The following is an 8733-nucleotide window of genomic DNA, read 5'->3' as shown; positions in this document are numbered from 1 at the left end:
AAGTAATTGGTCTCCAATTGTCAATGAGAGAAGGGTCTTTATCAGGCTTCGGAATCAATGAAATAAGGCCCTGTTTCATAGTGGAGACCATTTCCCCATTTTTAATGCAATCTTGAAACATATTGAAAATCGGGTCTTCTAGCAACTCCCAAACTGTCTATAGAATTCAACTGACAGGCCATCAGGGCCAGGTGATTTCCCTTTTTTCATTGAATTCTCTAATTTCTCCAATTGACACAGGTGAATCGCAAACTGAGTGGAAATCATCCTCATATACAGGGACATAATTCTGAATGTGGCAAATGTAGCTTTCACAACCATCTTCCTGAAATTGAGAGCTGTAAAGGTTTTCATAAAGGAATTGACAAATGATGATATTGTAATGGGATCTTTGCATAAAACATCGTTAATTTTGAGTGCAGTTATAGATTTTCTTTTGTAGTTTCTCTTTCAAGTGCAAAAAAGTACTAGTGTTTCTTTCCCCCTCTTCAATCCATTTTGCTCTTGACCTTACAAGGCCCCTTTGCCAGATCCGTGTAAGTCTGTTCTAATTCTAGTTGTAAAGACCTGAACACAGACTCTCTTCTTCAGATAGATTATCTTTCTTTAGAAAACTTTCAAGCTTGCTCATCATCTCCTTTTCTCTATGGATTCTTTAATTGCATCAGCTCTTTGGCGCTTTTAATGGCTACCACTCTGACTTTATATTTGAAAAATTCCCCTCTACTTCCATGACCCAAGTCTTTTCTTGCAAAAATATCTTTAGCTAATGATTTGATGTTTTCAATGAGAGCAGTATCTTTAAGAAGTGCATTGTTTCATTTCCAAWACCCTCGAGTACCTTTTGATTTTTTAGTAGCTTGTAAATTCAGGGAAATCAAGTGATGATCAGAAAAGGGAGCCAACTGATGATCTACATCTATAACAAATTGTAACAAAAAAGGGGAAATTAGGAATAAATCTATTCTAGATTTACGTGACATAGTTTTGTTGGTCCAGGTATAACCCTTAGCATCCGGATTGAAATAACGCCAGGCATCCTCAACACAGAGATCCTTGCATAATGTAATGATAATGTTACTATTTTGAGGGTTTTGACTCATTCTAGGAGGAAAACGATCAGCAGATGCATCAGGTGTTTCATTAAAATCCCCTGAAATAATTAGAAAAGCCTCTGAGTATTTGTTGCTTAAATCCTGTACTTTCCTGGTAAATTGGGTAAAAAGGGTCTTATTAGGAGCATGTGAGTTATGTCCGTATACATTACAGATGATGAAAATAGCATTGTCAAGTTTAACAGTTACTATGACCCATCTGCCGTCTTGTGAATATGTGGATTCTAGAATGTCACCTTTAAACTTGTGAATAAGTGTCAAAACACCAGCAAAATGATTTGATCCATCACTGAAATAGGCCATATGTCCCCATTGTGCTTTCCAAAATTTCAAATCACTTTCACCCGAATGAGTTTCCTGAAGAAGGACAAAATCTGCGTTACTGCGTTTACAGTATAAAAATAAAGCTTTCCTTTTTGTAGGATTTCTCAAACCCCTAGCATTCAGACTAACGATATTGAGTGAATTGAAAACCAACTCCTGCATTAAAAAAGAAAGAACACAAATTAGATAACAAGTATTAATGTGAACAATAAAACAAACAGTGAACCTTGAGAGGATTACTCCGACGGAAAACTACGCTCAGCTGAGGTAGCGGTGGTTAACAGAATAACAAATCTATTTACTTCCTTTTCTTTGGCAAGTGTTCATCAGTTGTAGTTCGAACGGTACATTTATTATTGGCAGTACATTAACTGTACTCATGGTAGTACTCACAGTTCCAATTTGGTTAATGTCAACAGAGTTACCCAGTAATCATTCTTCCTTCGATAAACATTTGCTCAAGTACTGCGTCCTCTTTTCTGGGTCCTCTCTCSCCTCCGTTTGAAAAAGGTCAAATTTAATCGAGTTGCGGCGGCAAGGAAAGTCAACGTGGACGAAAATGCGCTTGTATGAAATGAGAAGCTCCTCCACTCGTGGGTCATAAGGAAAATTACGTTTACAGGGTTGGATCCCAAAATAAATGTGTAAAGTCATAAAAGCAAATTAAGTCAGTTGTGTAAGACAAATTGGAATTAGTAACATATCATATGTTTTTCAAAATCTTAACATATTTAGCTTATTTGGCTAATTCGTAATGTATAGTAAGTTTTTTAAATTCGTAACATCATACGAATTATAATTCATAACATATCATACTAAATGGATAATGGACATTCCCAAAAATTACTACAATATGAAACGTAACATATACTAAATGTATATTTGATATACATACAGATGGAGGAGTTGAGGAGAGATTTGTCTTTGTTCAAACGATAATCTCACTACAATCACTTCCCACCAGATTTTCCCTTTGATCCTGGGATTCAAACCTTCAAATCTCCGTTTTTCAGGGCAAATTTAGATTTACAACTCTCGCAAAAAAACACCTGCCGAAACCCGGGATCGAACCAGGGACMTTTAGATCTTCAGTCTAACGCTCTCCCAACTGAGCTATTTCGGCTGCACTATGTAAACGTACCAAAAATCACTACATAAACAGACATCAAAACACTTTCTCGTTATTTTCTAAAGTGTGTAGTTGGCTGTCCGGTGTATTCAGTTAACTTCGGGACCATTAATATTTTCTAACAGGGAGTGACAAATGCCTCCACATTAATTAAATAATCACGCACACGTTCTTTTTAAAACTGCTAGAAAGACAATGCTGCCACCTGATGGTCCCCTGACAAACTCTCACATACTTTTAGTTTGAACTTTTGTTAAAATTAGGCAAACCTTTTACCGACTACATGTACGAAAAGGAGCCTTAGTTGATCTGGTCTGGAGTCTTCTTGCTAACAGACACAGCCTCTCATTGTGTAATGAAAGTTCTCGAACTGCTCAGATAAAATGACCTGTTATTTCATCCATTGTCCATGAGAAGGTGGTAGTGAGCACCTCAAATGTGCACTTAACCTTCAGGATGATGCAATATTAATGTGGTCTAACTCAACCATTCTAATAGTTATAGTTTATGTATTATATAAGTTATAGTCTTGCTTTCGAACACTATTTTAACACATTCTTTGAAAACAAAGCTCTCCTTTTATTTTGTCTAATCATAACTACGTAGGTATCATCTCCATTGCATAAAGATGTTTTATATTATCTTTTTAATTTGTGTTTTTTTTTTCCTTGCTGAATTGTCCACATGTAAAAGACATAGCAGAGGATGGTTTCGATCCATCGACCTCTGGGTTATGGGCCCAGCACGCTTCCGCTGCGCCACTCTGCTGTCTGGTGAATGCTAGATGAAATGTAGCATTTGAAATGTATCCTTTCAACTATCCTTCTTTCACTGCTATGGTACAATAAATATAGACAAATCTAATGACGAAATGTATATCATTAAACTAAATTATCGCTACACTCACATTAACATCTGCTAACCATATGTATGTAACTTTTAAAAAATGTATAAACTAAGACCTTTCTTAGTATGTGGTTAAACTCAAATATACYAATTGATTAGAAAAAACGTATTTTTCGAATAAAAAAAATATATAATCTTTGTAAATCATATCATAAATAGTACTGGTGGAGTTATGTCACACATGCAGCTAACACAGACATATGGAAATGTCTGCTCTACCCAAAATTACAACCAATTAATTGCAGCATTACCACAAAAATGGAAGAGGCAAGTGGAAGGTGCAACCAATAGAATGTTATATGCAGTTGAAGTCGGAGGTTTACATACACCTTATTCAAATTCAGTTTTTATTCACCTTTTCCTGACATTTAATCCTAGTAAAAAATCCCTGTTTTAGGTCAGTTAGGATCATCACAATATCTTAAGAATGCAAAATGTCAGAATAATAGTAGAGAGAATTATTTCTTTCAGCTTTTATTTATTTCATCACATTCCCAGTGGGTCAAAAGTTTACATACACTAGCCTTCCACAAGCTTCCCACAATAAGTTGGGTGAATTTTGTCCCATTCCTCCTGACAAAGCTGGTGTAACTGAGTCAGGTTTATTGGCCTCCTTGCTCGCACACACTTTTTCAGTTCCACCCACAAATTTTCTATAGGATTGAGGTCAGGGCTTTGTGATGGCCACTCCAATATCTTGACTTTGTTGTCCTTAAGCCATTTTGCTACAACTTTAGAAGTATGCTTGAGGTCATTGTCCATTTGGAAGACCCATTTGCAATCAAGCTTTAACTTCCTGACTGATGTCTTTGGATGTCATAAGGTGAATGCACAATTTGGTAAGTCGCTCTTGGATAAGAGCGTTCTGCTAAATGACTTAAATGTAAATGTTGAGATGTTGCTTCAAATATATACATATATTTTTTCTACTCATGATGCCATCTATTTGTGAAGTGCACCGATCCCTCCTGCAGCAAAGCACCCCCACAACATGATGCTGCCACCCCCGTGCTTCATGGTTCCTGGCTGCTGTTTTGGTCACTTTTGAATGCTGGCGGTGCTTTCACTCTAGTGGTAGCATGAGACAGAGTCTACAACCCACACAAAGTGGCTCAGGTAGTGCAGCTCATCCAGGATGGCACATCAATGCGAGCTGTGGCAAGAAGGTTTGCTGTGTCTGTCAGCGTAGTGTCCAGAGCATGGAGGCGCTACCAGGAGACAGGCCAGTACATCAGGAGACGTGGAGGAGGCCGTAGGAGGGCAACAACCAGCAGCAGGACCGCTACCTCCGCCTTTGTGCAAGGAGAAGCACTGCCAGAGCCCTGCAAAATTACCTCCAGCAGGCCACAAATGTGCATGTGTCTGCTCAAACGGTCAGAAACAGACTCCATGAGGGGGGTATGAGGGCCGACGTCCACAGGTGGGGGTTGTGCTTACAGCCCAACACCGTGCAGGACGTTTGGCATTTGCCAGAGAACACCAAGATTGGCAAATTCGCCACTGGCGCCCTGTGCTCTTCACAGATGAAAGCAGGTTCACACTGAGTACATGAGCACATGTGACAGACGTGACAGAGTCTGGAGACGCCGTGGAGAACGTTCTACTGCCTGCAACATCCTCAGCATGACCGGTTTGGCGGTGGGTCATCATGGTGTGGTGCATTTCTTTGTGGGCCGCACAGCCCTCCATGTGCTCGCCAGAGGTAGCCTGACTGCCATTAGGTACCGAGATGAGATCCTCAGAGGCCTTGTGAGACCATATGCTGACACATGCACATTGTGGCCTGCTGGAGGCATTCAGCATTCAAAGTGACCAAACATCAGCCGCTAGGAAGAAGGAGTGTCTTGGTCACCACCTGCAGAATCACTCCTTTATTGGGGGTGTCTATGCTAATGCCTATAATTTCCACCTTTGTCTATTCCATTTGCACAACAGCATGTGAAATTTATTGTCAATCAGTGTTGCTTCCTAAGTGGACAGTTTGATTTCACAGAAGGTGATTGACTTGGAGTTACATTGTGTTGTTTAAGTGTTCCCTTTATTTTTTTGAGCAGTGTATTTTGTCCCCCCACACCAAAAGTGATCACGACACGCAGGCTAAAATATCAAAACAAACTCGGAAACAATTATATTAATTTGGGGACATGTCGAAAAGTATTAAACATTTATGGCAATTTAGCTAGCTMGCTTGCACTTGTTAGCTAATTTGTCCTATTTAGCTAGCTTGCTGTTGCAACATCGCCCAATTAAATTGTGTTTTGGAATGTGGTAAAAACAACAACCTTGAAAAGACACAGATAAGCTGTTCTGTGTTCACCTGTGAGTTCCAGATGGTCACTATAGACGTCACAGAACCTGATCACAGACTAGTAACTCGGTGCTTCTAGCACATGTTGGGAGTGGGACCTCCTCTGGCTGAGTTGTTCACAGACCCTCCAGACAAATCAGTGAACACCTTCCCGCTGCCCTTTGGTCCCCTGTCCTCTCCGCTGCCTTCCTTCAATTGAAAATGAATGGGAAGCGGTGTTTCACCGCGCGGCACCACGTGCTGCATCAAATGAACACAGGGCAAAACACTTTTCTCATATTCAAATCACCAGCGGCGACCGCTGGGCGAGGACCAATCATATCGAGTGGTTCCCCATGACGAACTCGACGCTATGCGACCCAAGGCTGGAGACTTTCTTCAGCAAAGATGGCTGACAAAAATGCTATGACGGAAGCACATGTAAATGACTATAACGTCATAACGAATCATGCAAAAAATGTACAATTAAGAGGAATATGTTAGTTAATGTAGAGACAAACGATTATGCATATTCTTGTCATAAAGTTAATTAACGAAAATCACGATTTAGCAAGCTAGTCATGTTGTAACATGAGTATGAAATTGTAATTCTGGCTGTTAGGGACTCCTGAAACAACCAGCAAACCAGGCTGCCATCTTGTGAAACAATGGATGTAAAGAATCTAGTTAGTGCAAATTGAACGTACAATTTCGTAAGCTTGCCTTGCCAGGCTGTATCACAACCAGCTGTGATTTCTACGGATGCAAAAACTAGTTAATTGCATCCGTAGTTTTGAAGTAATCACGAAAAACAGGTCTTATTTTAGGGGATTTTTTCACGCCTTCAGAACGTTATATTCCCAGCCCATTGTTCTACGTCACAATGACTGCTTCGGTGCTATTGGCAATGAGACACGTTGATCTTACCTCAAGTAATGTATCATTAACTRAGTTACAGCTACTTAATGAGTACGCTCATTGTTTACCTAGGTACATGTTATGATTAGCAGTTTTAATTAATGGTTGGCGCAATGCCATCAAACGTTAAACATTTTCTTCTGATGGTTAACCATATTTTCATTCAGAAAAAGGTGTAAACCTAAACAAAACTCATGTCCCTGTCCTCTTTTTCAAGATGTGGTCGATTTAAACAGCCAGAATACAGTTTTAAATTAAGAAATAACCACATTTTTKGACAATTTGTTGTTTTTAAATGGCTGCTGGGTAACTTGATATGCGTCGAAATCTGTTTGTTAGTAGGCATCGAATGAAGCGAATGCTGCGCAAACTAAATGGATCGGTCTAGCTCATTGATTTGTAGATCTGACGCAGTTGCTACCTCAGATTATGAGCCTAGCAAGTGTCACGAATGAGTTATGTAGTACCCACAGAAGTTCACAGAGCAGAGCAAGAGAGCTATAAACCCATACTGTTTTTTCCCCTTAATTAGCCTTAACCCTAACCCTTATTTTAGCCCTAATAATAGGTATAACCTATTTTAACCTTAACCCTAATTAWTGGGTAGGGTAGCCTAGAAACTTTAAAAAACGATTTTAGTAATATTATGTTAGTAAATACCATTATAGTACTAAATAGCATTTTGATTGTTCTTTTTTTAATAAAAACATTTAGCAATTTTATGATATTTATGATTGCAAGGCAGAACACTTGATAAGCCACATTTTATTTTTCAAATGTGGTTTGAACTGGGTGTGACCTAGTAACCTATATGTGAAAGTCCAGTCTCAAACCTGCCCCACCTATCCCAGCCAATTGCTGATCTCAGGAATTAATAAGAAAAATACACTTTATTTCTCAGCTGCTTCACCAATGTCTTTATGTGAATTAATAACTTTGAATTGCTAAATATTTCCAATAGATGGCAGCATAAGACCACGAAACATCAATTATAGGCTATAGCAGCAATATGATTGACATAAAATAGCAATGCAACCAAAGACTATGTCCCACGTTACTTATCTCGTATTAGGCCTGTGTTGCTTTTGGGAGAGCAAAGAAAGTGTGACTATAGCACGTATTGAACCGCGGCCAAATAATCACCAGACAGGTGCGCTAACCTCAACACTAGTAGACATGCATTATAAAAAGTTCTGAACTAGAAAATTATATTATGAGTATGATATGAGTAAACAGCCTCGAATAGAAAAGACGAGTGATTCTTCCAGCCCGCCAATAAATAACATCATGCAACCTTAGCGGTTAGCAAATTTACCTCAAGATGCCCATCGCTTGTTCGAGAAGACAGAGTGCTCGCTGCCGCTGACAGCACAAGCTTTTGGCGGGTCTTGTAGAGTTGGCTACTTTTGCGAGAAGGCAGAGCSGGTCGAATGCTGGTTGATGAATTTGACAATGAATGTGCKAGGRRAATACGTTTTTGTCGACCAGAGGTGACTGAATTAATGTTCAGGCTTATTGATAATCGTTATAGTAATGAAGTATAATTTCAAAACATGAGCATAAAWACAGGTAATAATAAACATGAATCATCATCATTATATTACTTCACAGTAATCTGTTAAATGCTTTTTCAGGCCTTCTTGCGTTTGCAGCGTGGAAAGGGACAGGAAAAAGGGTGCACAGAAGTTTTCCTGTGACACGGAACCCAAACCGGCTGCGCGCCTGSGCCATTGTGCGTAAACGTATTTTGTCCCCCTAYACCAAACGCGATCACGACACGCAGGTTAAAATATCAAAACAAACTCTGAACCAATTATRTTAATTTGGGAACARGTCGAAAAGTATTAAACATTTATGGCAATTTAGCTAGCTAGCTTGCACTTGCTAGTTAATTTGTCSTATTTAGCTAGCTTGCTGTTGCTAGCTAATTTGTACTGGGATATAAACATTGAGTTGTTATTTTACCTGAAATGCACAAGGTCCTGTACTCCACCAATTAATTCACACATAAAACGGTCAAATGAATCGTTTTCTAGTCATCTCCTCATTCCAGG

General features: G+C 39.2%; 2 non-coding genes across 2 annotated transcripts; both read right to left on the bottom strand.

Moving 5' to 3' along the window:
- Window positions 1–2489: 2489 nt before the first annotated feature.
- On the bottom strand, window positions 2490–2562 carry trnaf-gaa (transfer RNA phenylalanine (anticodon GAA)). The gene has a single exon. It is a non-coding gene; the product is annotated as a tRNA-Phe (tRNA).
- A 702-nt stretch (window positions 2563–3264) lies between these two features.
- Window positions 3265–3336, bottom strand: trnam-cau (transfer RNA methionine (anticodon CAU)). Its single transcript has one exon. It is a non-coding gene; the product is annotated as a tRNA-Met (tRNA).
- Between the last annotated feature and the right edge of the window lie 5397 nt (window positions 3337–8733).

The sequence above is a fragment of the Salvelinus sp. IW2-2015 genome, linkage group LG10 (assembly GCF_002910315.2).
Source record: "Salvelinus sp. IW2-2015 linkage group LG10, ASM291031v2, whole genome shotgun sequence".
In the NCBI taxonomy this organism is placed as follows: Eukaryota; Metazoa; Chordata; class Actinopteri; order Salmoniformes; family Salmonidae; genus Salvelinus; species Salvelinus sp. IW2-2015.
Note: the sequence above shows the minus strand (reverse complement) of the source record. Positions and strands in the feature narration are given on the sequence as shown.